We start from the raw sequence: 15,887 nt of genomic DNA on the forward strand, positions 1-15,887 counted from the left end.
AATACAGTGTATCACGTTCATATTCAAAATAGAGCCCAGGCACGAGAGTTCAGCTCTGGACCACCTCGCTCGGTGGAATACTGCACAGTCAGTGTTCGTGTCGAATTTGATAAGGGCTAGACTCTACAAGAGATCACCAGTCGACAAGTGTCCGCTGCTTCAACAGGCCCCGAGGAGGCACACAAGGAGGGGGCGAGGAGGGGGGAGGTGAGTTGTTAGTTATTGGGAGCTAGAATGTTAGGTGATTTATAGAGCCGCTTGGGGAAACAGCGTCTAGGGCCAGAAAGAAGTCCAAATTGCGACCAGTATGTCAGCCATGAGGACCTCATACGAGACTTGTAGGGGAGGCTGTCAAAATTTTAACAGTAAAGTGCCGAAGGTTTCGTAACAAAAGTTCCTGAATTTGCCGCCCTCCAGGTAAGTTATCGGGCTCAAATTATTTTTGGAACCAAGAGCTGGCTTGAACCCCAAGTAGAAACGTCGGAAATATTTAACGACAGATGGAACACATATCGAAAACACAGATATATGTGGGAGAGTATTCATTGCAACTAAGAAAAATATTTGGTCTATCGAGGTCGAAACTCAGTCTAATAGTGAAGTTATCTGGACACACGCAATCGGCCTAGGTGAACCCAAGTTGATTATCGAATGTTTTTAACGGCCACCCAGTTCTGCCGTAAAAGTTGTAGAATGATTCAGATGCTGCCTATGCTCAGTCGCTCGAAAATAGCCTAACTATGCAATATTAGTTGGAGGCAACTTAAGCCTACTGAATATAGACTGGAATGTCTATGGCTTCATTGCAGGTGGTGCAGACAAACAGTAATGCGAAGTAGCTCAGATAACTTTATCCAAAATCCGTATTAGCAGCTAGATCGACAACCTATACGCAATGGAAATATTTTAGACCTTGTACCTACAAACAGGTCTGACAGTATCGACAGCGTCAGTATGAAGACAGGAATTAGTGACCGTGATGTCACCATAGTGATGGTTACTAAAGTTAATAAATCCTTCAAGAAGGCTAGGAGAGTATTAGTGCTGGAAGAGCAGGCAAGCTATTGTTAACATCCTGCTCAGACAATGAACGTACATTGCTTACTCCCCATACGATGGACGTAGCAGAATATGGGCAAAGTTAAATGTACTGTAAGTTGCACGCTGGAGATGTACAGTACGTGCCTAGTAAGTGGATTAAAGACGGAAAAGATCCGGGTGGTTTAATAATTAAATTCACAAAATACTGAGCAAGCAAAGAGTGTTGCACTCTCGGTTAAGAAGAGAGCTCGCAAATGGTGACAGGCGAAAGCTAGTGGAGATTCGTGCACTTGTAAAAATGTGCGAAGCATACAACTTCCCCCATCATACTTTAGCGATAGATCTAGCTGAAAACGTAAAAAATTCTGGTTCTACGTAAAATCGCTAAGCGGATCGAAGGCTTCTAGTGCGTCGCTTATCGACCACTCTGGTGTGGTAAGACAGTAACCTAAGAGGGAAGCTGAAGTTTTAAATTTCGCTGTTAAGAAATAATTCACGCAAGGGGGTCGTACAGGCATGCCGTCGTTTGACAATCTCACAGACTCCCTTATGGAGAATATGGTAATAAACATCTCTGATGTAAAGAAGCAAGTGAAAGAGTTGAAACTAAATAAGTCGCCAGTCCAGATGGAATCTTAGTTGGGCTTTACAGACAGTGCTCTATGGCATTGGCCCCTTACTTAGCTTGCGCTTATCGCGAATCTCTTGCCCAGCACAAAATTCAAAGTGACTGGGAAAAAGCACAGGTGACTACTGTATACAAGAAGAGTAAAAGAGCGGAACCACAAAATTCATTGCGACAGGAAACCTTCTGCCCACAAATCAGCATGGGTTTACAAAGCATCACTTGTGAGAAAATCGCCTTGTCCTTTGCTCACACGATATCCTGCAAACCGTGAATGAAGGTCTGAAGGGAGAGTCTATATTCCTAGATTTCCGGAAACTGTTAGACACAGTTCCCCAATGCAGAGTGTTAACGAAGGGCCGAGGGTACAGAAGAGGCTCCCAGATAGGTGAGTGGGCCAAAGACTCCTTAAGTAATAGAACACAGAATGTCCTCGAGAGCGAGTGTTCATTAGAGACAAGAGTATCAGCAGGTATGCCCCGGAAAGTATGATAGGATCGCTCTTATTCTCTATCTATACAAATTATCCGACGAATAGGATGAGCAGCGGTCTGCAGTCGTTTGCTAATGATGCTATAGTGTATGGGAAAGTGACGTCGTTGAGTGATTGTAGGAGGATATAGAATGACTTACACAGAATTTATATTTGGTGGAATGAATGGCAGCTTGCTCTAAATGAAGAAAAATTCAAGTTAATGCTGATGAGTTGGAAAAAAGAAACAATCGGATAATGTTCTAACAAAGTATTAATGGTGTGCTGCTTGACACAGTCACGTAGATTAATTGTCTAGGTGTAACATTGCAGGGCGTTGTGAAATGGAGAGAGCGCATGAGGATGGTAGTAGGGAAGGTGAATGGTAATAGTGTATCACTGCCAGTTCTGGATCAAATTGCTGACGTCAGTACTTCTTTGCGTCAGCTTTCCTGGAATCCCAACTTCACCATTTTCTGGAATCCCTCCCCCTCCCCCTCCCCCCGCCCACCTCTCTCACCCTCCTGTTTCCATGGCCACTGGCATTATATATGTGTGTGTGTGTGTGTGTGTGTGTGTGTGTGTGTGTGTGTGTGTGTGTCGAGTTAAATATGCTGCCTGTAAAACACTGTGAGGACCAGGGTACTAATGTTTGGACAATAGCATGCCAGCTCAGCCCCCTCACTCCTTGAGTAATTTTACTTGCCATAATTCGACTGCACAAGAGTAGATACATTTAACCGGTTCTGGCGCACTAACGCAGTTTTAAAATAAATTCTTTATTTTATAATTTAAAAAAATGACTTTTTAAAAATTCTGTGTATTTCATTAACTAACCCGATTATATAACTGTTGTGTACATAGTTCCACGTAGTCAGCGTGTACACAACTTTCCCACTAGAGTGCGCCCCGCTAAGCACAACAGCGCAGGCGCAGCACTCGTCCATCTCCGCACTACAAGATGGCGCTGTCTGAGAGACGGAGCAAATTCTGCTTCCGCCGATCAACGTATTAATATGTAACGCAGCAATGAGATTGCTGCTAACGTAGAACCTTTTCTCCTCGTGGATCACACTCGCGCAGTGGTACTTGAACACGCGAGGTATTATAACAAGTGTACAGACCTCCGATTAGTCAGTCTGCATTAGTCTGCATTTGCCTGTACAAGTCTATAGTCAGGTTTTAGTCTGCGCCTAATAAGATTATCATATTCCTGTACATAGCCATGAAGAGAATGAAGTAAATTATACTAAAATTTTCAATTTTTATTTTTTCTATATTTCTTAAAATGTCTCAGAAATGTATGTAAGCATGAAGTTAATACTTTTATAATTTTAATACTTTTATAATTTTTTAAAGTTTTTCATTCATCTATAAAAAAGCAAATGATAATAATTAAAAATTTTCAGTAAGTAAACTATGTTGTGCATCATATGTAAGATACTTTTTACTATACATAAATGTACAAGCAACTGTATCATTTGGAATTTTTTTATTAAAAGTTGCACAAAGTATCATACTTGTTTTTTGTGTAGTTATAACTTCCTTTTTATGTGTCACATTGATTACATAAATTGGATAATTAGTTATAAAACTAACTGAATTGATATCAGTATCTGATTTTAGTAAAGTAATTCTTTTAAAATAAAAAATGCATCAAATGCTTTTTGAAAATTATTTGGTGGATTAATATTCCACATTTATTGAGGAAAAACTTCATTTTTACTATTTTTAACTATATATTCTGTAGTTTAATGTGGTCAAATAATGATGAATCAACTAATTGATTATTTTTATGATTTGTCTGAAATACAACAAAAACAAAATATGGCATATCAAATTCTGTAGAGTTATAATAATTTGTTATATGTAATTAAAAAATTTTTTACCAGGTAATCCAGCAAATTCTTCTGCTTGAAGTTCATAAAAAGAAGACGAATTTTAGGATTTTTAAAAAATATTTTCACATTGTTCAATTTCATAATTTGGTTCATACATAACAATAGGTACACGAATTTCCATACATTCTGTAACAATTTTTCTTTCTTTAGGAAGTGTATCTTTTTTTCAACACCAGTATCATTTTTAACAGACAAATGTAAAATTGCATCTCCAGAAAAGGAACTACATGTAAAAACTACAGTTAAGTTTCCTTTAAACATAATTTCTGTATAATCCTTAATTCCACCAAGCATTGATAATAGATAAAGTACTTCATTTTTTCTATTTATTTTTCCCATATTAAGATTATGTCATTCTAAACTTATTTTGTCTGTAACAGATGAAGTTAGATGTAGTAAAACTGTTGATGAAATAAAATGATGTTTAATTCTAGATACTATCTTATTTCCTTTTTCCATTGTTATAAAGTCAAGCAACTTAGTTACATAATTATCAGTTAATTTTTGTTTGATTTTCCATCATAAGTTTGATAATCTGTACCATCATTTCCAATAATACTAAAATTCATGTATAATTGTGCAAGATTTGGATGAAGTCAACCATCACCAATATTTATTTCAATTTCTGTATCTTTGTTAGCAACATTTCAATTATCCTTAGTTTTTTCATTTATTAATTAAAAATTTCATTAAGATATTTCTAAAATAACAGTAACAGTAGCACCATTACAGTCAATTAAATGATCATATTCATCAATAATAGTGATGTCTAATTCTTGAATTGTATTAAAAATAGGAACATTTATAGGATAACTTGGTTCATAAATAATTGGTACACCAAACTCTGCATTATGTTTAAATGAAGTAATAATATAAGTTCCTTAGTGAAAATTATCATTATGTTTCACATACTTTCCATCAGCATGATTAAAATTTATATATATTAATTGAAAAGGTACTATTTTAGGAACATTTTCAGCTACACCTTTTTATTAGCTTGAAGAACTTGATTATTAAAATCAAGTAAACTTCCAATACTATTTGCTACATCCATATACAATCACTTTCAATAACAGTTATGTTTAAAATTTCATCTGCTTTAATGTGTAAATTAGATTTTCTCAAATATTTTTAAATTTTTCAAACTATATTGACCTACAGGAGTTTCTCCACCACAATAAAGTTTATTATATTTTGTTGTAATATTGGGTGCTAAAAAAGTTGAATAAAAACCAACTAATGAAACATTAGTATAATTATCACATATTGGCACAGTTAATCGTTTTCTAAGTATAGATCATTTGTCACAAAATTGAATTAATCTACTCTTTTATACTGAAAAAATTATGAAAAGATTGTTAATAAATGAAAAAATTGTTAATAAATGAAAAATTATTGGTAACTAATAAAAATTATTAAGAAGTAAAAAAAATATTAATAAAGGAGTAAACTATTACAGGTGAAAAATTATTAACAAATGAGAAAATTATTAATAAATGAAAAAATTATTAATAAATGAACAAAACAGATTGGGAACCTAAAGTAAGAACTCCAGAAAATAAGTTAAGAAACAAACACACTAAACCTCTACCAAATTCTATAAGATGTCCAATAATTGGACCAAGTGGTTGTGGAAAACGAACATTAATGATTGATAATTTTATTTTAGCTACAGGATGGTTGAACTGGATTAAAATTAAAAATTTTAATCTATATTGAAAAAGGTTAGAACAACCAAAGTACCAAGAGTTTATAAAACAATGTAAAAAATGAACATAAAATTAATAAGCAAATTTTTTGTTTTATTGAAAATAGTGAAGAAATTATTCCATTAGATGAATGTGAAGATAATTCAGTTATTGTATTTGTTGAAAATCATGATATGGTTCGAAATTATTTTACTAGATGTAGTCACAAAGTTATAGATTGCTTTTACTTAGCTCAAACTTATTCAAAAATAACGAAACAACTAGTAAGAAAAAAATTAAATTTTCAAAATATTTTTAGACAAGATGTAACAAATTTAAATCGTATTTACCACAAATTTGTTGGTGCAGCTTTAAAATTAGATAATTTTAAAGAAATGTGTAGTAAACGTTGGAATGAAGAATTTGGTTTTTTTACCATTAGATATGTCTAGAAAACCAAATGAAGGTAAGTTTAGAAATAACATACAACATTTCATAACAACATAAACATTAAACATAAACATTAACATTAAAATCAACATTAACATTAAATTTAACATAAACATAATTAATGTTTTCCTTTATTAATAAATGTTTCTATAGTATGATGAGAAAGTTGTTAAACAAAATAGAAAGAAATCTGAAGAACTAAAAGAACAATTTATGCTTTGCAAAAAGCAACCAAGAACAGAATATGAGAAAATAAAAAGAAAGATCAACCTGTTACTGATGCTATTGAAAGAGTAAAACAAGACATCGTATAGAAGATTTTGCAGATTTAACAACAATTAAAAGATTAACAGATTGGTCTGATGATGTTCCTAGAAAATATGATTATTCATCAAGTGACCAGAATTGAAAGGTAAACTGAATAAAAATGAACAAGAAAATAAAATTAGGAAGATAAATGAAAGTAAAAAAATTAACGAAACTAAAAAGATGAATATTAGTGAAAAAAGTTAAAGAATATTAATTACAGTGAAGATAAAGTATTTGGTTTGAAACCTGTTGGTATGTTTAAATATGTTGGTAATTTACATGTAGAATAAAATGATGACAAATTAAGAACTGATAAAAACATATGAGGGTACAGATGGATTAATGAGACTTTTAAATGAAAAACAAATTACCATAGATTTTTTAAATGATAAGTATTATGGTGAAGTTTTACTAAATTATGGAGATATATTATTAACTTAAGGAGCATTGTACCCTGATAATAATCCAAATAAAATAAGATGAAGTAGAGGTATAAATATTTAATGAAACAAATTTTTGATGATTATTTACCAAACTTAAGCTGAAATTCAACTATACATTCTTCAAAAATAAGCCCTCAGGGAAAACAGGTGAATGCTTGGATAAAAACATGCAGATAAATTAATTGAATATGATTGGCTGAATTATGTTACACAATTAGTTGATAGATTAGCAGTAATTCATGGTGATGAACAAAGTGGAAATAACAATTATCATAATGAAAAAGTTAGTATTGCACAAATACTAACAAATAAATTTTGTGTTTTATAACTGATAATCCAAAAGGAATTCCATATTTAATGAGATTTTTAAGTAACCGTCCACATACATTTTGGAAAAGTGATATATCTGGAAAAGGATTAGTAAATACTTTAATAAACAAACTACCATCTGAAATCTATCTTCCAGGTAATACATTTTATGGTCCAGGTGCAAAATATGTAGAAAGGTTAGGTAAAGTTGATAAAGGTATAAATCCATTAGATGAAACTTGTACAAAACATGATATTGCTTAAAGAGACAATAAGGATTTAGAAAAAACATATTGCAGAAAAAGCATTTCAGTTAGCTGCAAAACAAAGAATGTATGGAAAAAGAAAATTAGGTATGGGAATTAATGTTGAAGTAAATGGTTGGGATTTATAAAAATCTTTATAAATTTGTAAACTATATAAAAGTCTTTATAAATTTTTAACTATATAGAAAATCTTTATTAATTTTTAAACTACATTAAAAATCTTTATAAACTTTATTTTATTTAAAATGTCTCTATACATTTTCGTGCTATATAAAAAAACTTCATACATTTACAAACTATACAAAAAATCTGTAAAAATTTTTAACTATATAAAAATATTTATCGAAATTTTAACTATATAAATGAATAACTTTACAATTGATAATACTTTGCTACCTAGTGGCAAAATTAAAGTAAAGACAATTAAATGCAGTTGAACGATTTCTACAGATGTTCAAAAAAGAAAAAAAAGAAAAGAAAGTAGGTGGAAATTTACTTGTCACATTACCTATTCCTGTTGTTAAAAAATTATAGAATATTTATCATAAAGGAAAGATGATAAAGGATTAACACAACATGAAGGAGGATTCCTTCCATTGTTATTAGCTGCACTGCAATATTTAGCAACAATTGTTTCATTAGCTGGAGGATCTGCAACAACTGCAAATGCAGTATTAAACAATAAGAAAAGTGATAAAGAATTAGAAAGAATTAGAAGAACGAAAAAGATTTAACTTAGAATGGAGAAATAAGTAGATAATAGAAAACTAAAAGAAATAATTTCAAAAAGTACTTGATAAATATCCTAATGCATTAAGCAATTTTGATATTGAAAAACTTATTGAACAATTAAAAATTAAACACATTCATGGTGTACATATGATTGATGAATTAGTAAATAAACCTTAAAAAATTGAATGTGGTACAGCAAATTTAGATACAACTGATAATCCTGATACACATTAGATTTTGTATTATAAAAATACTGGAAAAAATTTGGTGGTAATATACCAAAAATATTAGTTAACTATTTTGGAAAAAATGAACTATATCACAATACAGAAAGAATACACAAATTTGATGAAGTAATATGTGGTAATTTATGTTTATTTGTTTTAAAATTGCTGTGTGGGAAATATAATTTTAATGATATTTTTGATTTAATAAATGTTTTTGGAAGTAAGACACATTTATCTAAAGAAATTGAACACGTACTTAATTCACCTTCAATCAATTTAGAAAAAATTGAAAATATTAATAAACAACGTGTATCATCAATAGATCTAAAGATAACTAATGCAATTAAACAATTTCAAAAAGAATCCAATATTATTTTTAATGTAACTAAAAGTTATATTTGTTTTTAAAGTAGATGACTTGCTAATATAAATGATCCAATTGAGTTAAAAGATGTAAATAACTAATATTATTTTGATAATAATCTATCAAACTTTGTTACAACACCAGAAGACACAAACATTTTAACACAGTTCAATAATTATGTTAATACATGAGATTATAAGAAAATTCTTTCAGATTTAAAGCATAGATATGCTATTATTGATGGTATTATTTAACATAATAATGAAAAAATAAACAAAATGAAGTCTAATCTTCTTAATGCATTAGTTACAATTGTTTCAGTAGAAAGATATGTTAAAACATTAGAATCACAAATTCATAAAAGCTCAGACAAAAAAGTAGGTGAAGATCTAGAAGTATTGAAATCATTAGATTAATTTTAACTTTATTAAATTTACTATCTACATAAATTTGCAATCTAAATAATTTTTATATATAAATGGAAAACCGTAATTCACATTTTGTTGTTAAAAATAATCGTATTTATTCTTTAAATTGTAAAAAGTTTACTGAAACACTCAATCCACATAGAATCATAACTTAAATGGATGACAAAGAATTGAAGGTATTTTTAATTTTTGTAAATCTAAAAAAGCACATTCATTATTTAAAAATTTTGTAAATGGTGAAGGTTTCATGCAGTCTAAGACTGCTATGCTGTCGCTAGATAGTATTCGTGAAAATATAATTAATGAAATACATAAATCAATTAGAAACAATTTTAAAAGATGGACCTTTTTTCGTTTGATATGGTGGATTTATGGAAAGCTGATTTAGTTGAAATAGATTAAGATAAAATAAAAGGAATTAAAAACAATGTTGTAAATATTTATTAACAATAATCGATATTACTCAAATTATGCATTTGCTGTTCCTATTAAAGATAAAATGCTAAAAATATAGTTAATGCTTTTAAAAAAAATTATAATTAGGGAGCCAAAAAATTTACAAAAAAATATTGGTAAAGAATTTTGTAAGTAAGACTTACAAGAATAAATGAAGAAATATAATATTAATTATTATTCAACTTTTTCATTTTAAAAGCATCTGTTGTTGAACGATGTATCAGATCGCTTAAAAAAAATATGGAAGAAATTTGTTTTGCAAGGAAATTATAAATGGTTAAATCTAGTTAAAAATGTAATGAATACAATAAAACATTCTACAGTAAAAATGATATCATTAGAAGTTACTAAAAAAATTAAAAAATAAGTGACATTATATCCAATGAAAATACTGAATTTAAAAAAGGTCATAATGTAAAAATTTGTAAACTTAAAAATATTTTTGAGAAAGGATATACAGCTCAACAGAAATATGTGATACAGATGATGTTCATTATTCTAATCCAATTACACATAAACTTAAGATGTAAAAGGAAATATATATGAACAAGAACTGCAGAAAACAAGATATTCAAATAAATACTTAGTTGATAAAGTTTTCAAAAAGAAAGGTAGCAAAGTTTATGTTAAACGGTAGGTTTTGATAATTAACAGGAAAGTTAAAAAAATAAAGATAAAGTAATTTTATAAAGAACTAGTTTACTATTAAGTTTAACAATCAATGAATTAGTTTTTAAACAATTAGTTTTTAAAAGAATTAGTTTAGCATTCAGTTTTGTCATCAATTAGTTTTTAACCAATTAGTTCTTTAAAAGCATTAGTTTACTATTTTGTTTAACAATCAATTAGTTTTAACAATTAGATTTTGAAAGAATTAATTTACTCTTAACTTTAACACTCAAATAGTTTTTAAATAAGAATAAAATATTTCCATCATATTTTGAATTTGAATATGTTTTAATTTAATTATTTCATCTGTTACTTTAATTCTTTCATCTTTTCCACTAATACTTTCATCTTTCATTTTAATTGTATCAAATTTTATTTTATTTTAATTATTTCATTGTTTCTTGTATTCAATGTTTGTACTTTTGTATACAAACATCTTTGTGTTTTATTTTATCTTCGTAAAAAGTTTGCATTTACATAGAAAAATTTTATATGCTAGAAAGATTTATTAATTTTATATAGAAATAATTTTATTACTTTTTAATAACTTATAAAGACCATATGGTAATGTATCTATTTTATTTTCCAATACAAATCTGTAATTATGAGAAGTTAGTGCTTTTTTTTTACTTGAGTTTTATATATTTCATGATTTTCACTTTTAATTAAATTAATTTTTCTGTATTGTTGCATATTGTTAAACAAACGAGCTTTGTAATCTTCTTAACGTAATTTTTTTAACAATACATTTCTTAATTCCTTCAGATTTTTTCTCTATTTTGTCACCAACTTTATAAGCATTCATTTTTGCTCTTAAATCACAAAATACTTCAATTACTTTTCCTCTACATTCATCTTTCATTTTACCAATGAATTTTTGTTTACTTGTGTGTGTGTATGTGTGTGTGTGTATTATCTGTTGGATAACCACTTGTATCAAAAAAATTCATCATTGATTTTATATCTTCATAGAAATCTTCAGTTTTAATATTGTAAATATAACTAACTGTATCTTGATAACACAATTGAATATTTTCTCCATATTTAGGTATTATAACTCTATAGTGAAAATCATTCATTAATTCTTTAGATAAATCAAGTAAACTATATCCAACATCAACAGATTTATAAAATGTTACTTAATTTTTATACGAATGAATAGCAGTAAGATTTTCATTAAACATACTTCTACATTTAAAGTTTGGTTTAGCTACAAGTTTATCAAATACTTTACTATTTGAAACTGAATTTATATCTTGTCTATTTCTTATATTCTCCATTGTTTTAACAAATTCAGAATTATTTACTAATTTATAGAAATTTTCTTCAAAATCATTTGTAGCTTTAGTTCTTAATTATGTGTTTAAATCAATAAATTTCAATCCTTATGTATATTTGTAAATTTTATTCCAAGAGATAACATTTGTTTAATAGTTCTAATGTGTACAACATAATTATGCTTTTTATCCAAAGTAGTTGTTAATTTACTTTCATTTATAACTGGAACAAATTTTGATTCAGTAACTAACGATATATCTTTATGTAAATCATGTAATTGTTTTGATATTCTAAATTTGATTCAAATATATAACCATTTTTAGAATTGTTTGAAATTCAGTTACTTTTGTACAACTAAAATTTGTGGTTCATCGCATTGAAATCCGCCATATGTTAAATAATGGTTCATTCCTTAACCATATAAGTTATTTACATGTAGATATGCTATGTAATTTGATTTTTCTTTATTATTAAAATCCTTTTTACATTTACTATTTCCTTTTACATATCTTTTACAACATTATGAAATATCACCTCTTATTAGTTTTTCAACCATTGAAAAACATATCATAATCATATAATAATTTTTTATTCAGTAATTTATAACATTGCATTCCAACATAAACCTGTTGCAGTATAATAACAAGAAGGATCTAAATAATTGTTTTATACATGTCCGTCTAAAATTTTGAAAATATCACTTAACAATAGTACATATAGTACATCAGTTTTAAGAACAAATAAAGATATTCACCAAGATTACTTATATTGAATTTTTCACAAACTAATTTTACATACTTATAATCTTCTTCATTTACGTTACAACCACTGAATTTAATGTAATTTTTTTTTATATTGGCAATTGTGTTTCTTCAAACTTTTTTCCAAGAATCAGTATAATCATATGGATAAACACCTTTTCTAATTACTAAATTAAATAATTCTGGGGAAAAATTCTATTTAATATAATTTAATTGATTTTTCTTGGAAATTTGTTGAAAGTTCATCAAGTGAAGAAGCCATAAATCTAGATGTAGCAACAAATCCAATAAATAATATTTTTGTACATTTACTAAGGGCCCATGGTGTAGGGATAGCGTCTTTGATTCATGATCAAAACGTCTTTGATCCCGGGTTCGATCCCCGCCACTGCTTAAATTTTGATAAATAATCAGCATTGGTGGCCGAAGACTTCTGGCGTAAGAAGTCAGCCTCATTCTGCCAACGGCGGAGGGCGGAGGAGTGGATAGAGGTTCAGGGCACTCTCTTGTCCTAGGGGTGGGAAATTGCCCCTAAAGGCAGAAGAATCAGCAATGATCAATGACATGAGGATGCAGAAGGCAATGGAAACCACTGCATTAAAGACACGTAATGTGTATCCACAGGACATGTGGCCTATAATTGAAGAAGTGTCATGATAATCTCTCCATTGGCAAAAGATTCCAGAATAGCCCCCCATTCGGATCTCTGGGAGTGGACTGCCAAGGGGGAGGTTACCATGAGAAAAAGATTGAATAATGAACGAAATGATAACGTTCTACAAGTCGGGGCGTGGAATGTCAGAAGCTTGAACGTGGTAGGGAAACTAGAAAATCTGAAAAGGGAAATCCAAAGGCTCAATCTAGATATAGTAGGGGTCAGTGAAGTGGAAGGATGACAAGGATTTCTGGTCAGATGAGTATCGGGTAATATCAACAGCAGCATAAAATGGTATAACAGGTGTAGGATTCGTTATGAATAGGAAGGTAGGGCAGAGGGTGTGTTACTGTGAACAGTTCAGTGACCGGGTTGTTCTAATCAGAATCGACAGCAGACCAACTCCTACAATGATAGTTCAAGTATACATGCCGGCATCACAAACTGAAAATGAACAGATAGAGACAGTGTATGAGGATATTGAAAGGGTAATGCAGTATGTAAAGGGGGACGAAAATCTAATAGTCATGGGCGACTGGAATGCAGTTGTAGGGGAAGGAGTAGAAGAAAAGTTTACAGGAGAATATGGGCTTGGGACAAGGAATGAAAGAGGAGAAAGACTAATTGAGTTCTGTAACAAGTTTCAGCTAGTAATAGCGATTACCCTGTACAAGAATCACAAGAGGAGGAGGTATACTTGGAAAAGGCCAGGAGATACGGGAAGATTTCAATTAGATTACATCATGGTCAAACAGAGATTCCGAAATCAGATACTGGATTGTAAGGCGTACCCAGGAGCAGATATAGACTCAGATCACAATATAGTAGTGATGAAGAGTAGGCTGAAGTTCAAGACATTAGTCAGGAAGAATCAATACGCAAAGAAGTGGGATACAGAAGTACTAAGGAATGAAGAGATACATTTGAAGTTCTCTAACGCTATAGATACAGCAATAAGGAATAGCGCAGAAGGCAGTACAGTTGAAGAGGAATGGACATCTCTAAAAAGGGCCATCACAGAAGTTGGGAAGGAAAACATAGGTACAAAGAAGGTAGCTGCGAAGAAACCACGGGTAACAGAAGAAATACTTCAGTTGATTGATGAAAGGAGGAAGTACAAACATGTTCCAGGAAAATCAGGAATACAGAAATACAAGTCGCTGAGGAATGTAATAAATAGGAAGTGCAGGGAAGCTAAGACGAAATGGCTGCAGGAAAAACGTGAAGACATCGAAAATGATATGATTGTCAGAAGGACAGATTCGGCATACAGGAAAGTCAAAACAACCTTTGGTGACATTAAAAGCAACGGTGGTAACATTAAGAGTGCAACGGGAATTCCACTGTTAAATGCAGAGGAGAGAGCAGATAGGTGGAAAGAATACATTGAAAGCCTCTATGAGGGTGAAGATTTGTCTGATGTGATAGAAGACGAAACAGGAGTCGATTTAGAAGAGATAGGGGATCCAGTATTAGAATCGGAATTTAAAAGACCTTTGGAGGACTTACGGTCAAATAAGGCAGAAAGGATAGATAACATTCCATCAGAATTTCTAAAATCATTGGGGGAAGTGGCAACAAAACGACTATTCACGTTGGTGTGTAGAATATATGAGTCTGGCGATATACCATCTGACTTTCGGAAAAGCATCATCCACACAATTCCGAAGACGGCAAGAGCTGACAAGTGCGAGAATTATCACACAATCAGCTTAACAGCTCATGCATCGAAGCTGCATACCAGAATAATATACAGAAGAATGGAAAAGAAATTTGAGAATGCGCTAGGTGACGATCAGTTTGGCTTTAGGAAAAGTAAAGGGACGAGAGAGGCAATTCTGACGTTACGGCTAATAATGGAAGCAAGACTAAAGAAAAATCAAGACACTTTCATAGGATTTGTCGACCTGGAAAAAGCGTTCGACAATATAAAATGGTGCAAGCTGTTCGAGATTCTGAAAAAAGTAGGGGTAAGCTATAGCGAGAGACGGGTCATATACAATATGTACAACAACCAAGAGGGAATAATAAGAGTGGACGATCAAGAACGAAGTGCTCGTATTAAGAAGGGTGTAAGACAAGGCTGTAGCCTTTCGCCCCAACTCTTCAATCTGTACATCGAGGAAGCAATGATGGAAATAAAAGAAAGGTTCAGGAGTGGAATTAAAATACAAGGTGAAAGGATATCAATGATACGATCGCTGATGACATTGCTATCCTGAGTGAAAGTGAAGAAGAATTAAATGATCTGCTGAACGGAATGAACAGTCTAATGAGTACACAGTTTGGTTTGAGAGTAAATAGGAGAAAGACGAAGGTAATGAGAAGTAGTAGAAATGAGAACAGCGAGAAACTTAACATCAGGATTGATGGTCACAAAGTCAATGAAGTTAAGGAATTCTGCTACCTAGGCAGTAAAATAACCAATGACGGACGGAGCAAGGAGGACATCAAAAGCAGACTCGCTATGGCAAAAAAGGCATTTCTGGCCAGGAGAAGTCTACTAATATCAAATACCGGCCTTAATTTGAAGAAGAAATTTCTGAGGATGTACGTCTGGAGTACAGCATTGTATGGTAGTGAAACATGGACTGTGGGAAAACCGGAACAGAAGAGAATCGAAGCATTTGAGATGTGGTGCTATAGACGAATGTTGAAAATTAGGTGGACTGATAAGGTAAGGAATGAGGAGGTTCTACTCAGAATCGGAGAGGAAAGGAATATGTGGAAAACACTGATAAGGAGAAGGGACAGGATGATAGGACATCTGCTAAGACATGAGGGAATGACTTCTATGGTACTAGAGGGAGCTG

Source organism: Schistocerca cancellata, chromosome 4 (assembly GCF_023864275.1).
Source record: "Schistocerca cancellata isolate TAMUIC-IGC-003103 chromosome 4, iqSchCanc2.1, whole genome shotgun sequence".
Lineage (NCBI taxonomy): Eukaryota > Metazoa > Arthropoda > Insecta > Orthoptera > Acrididae > Schistocerca > Schistocerca cancellata.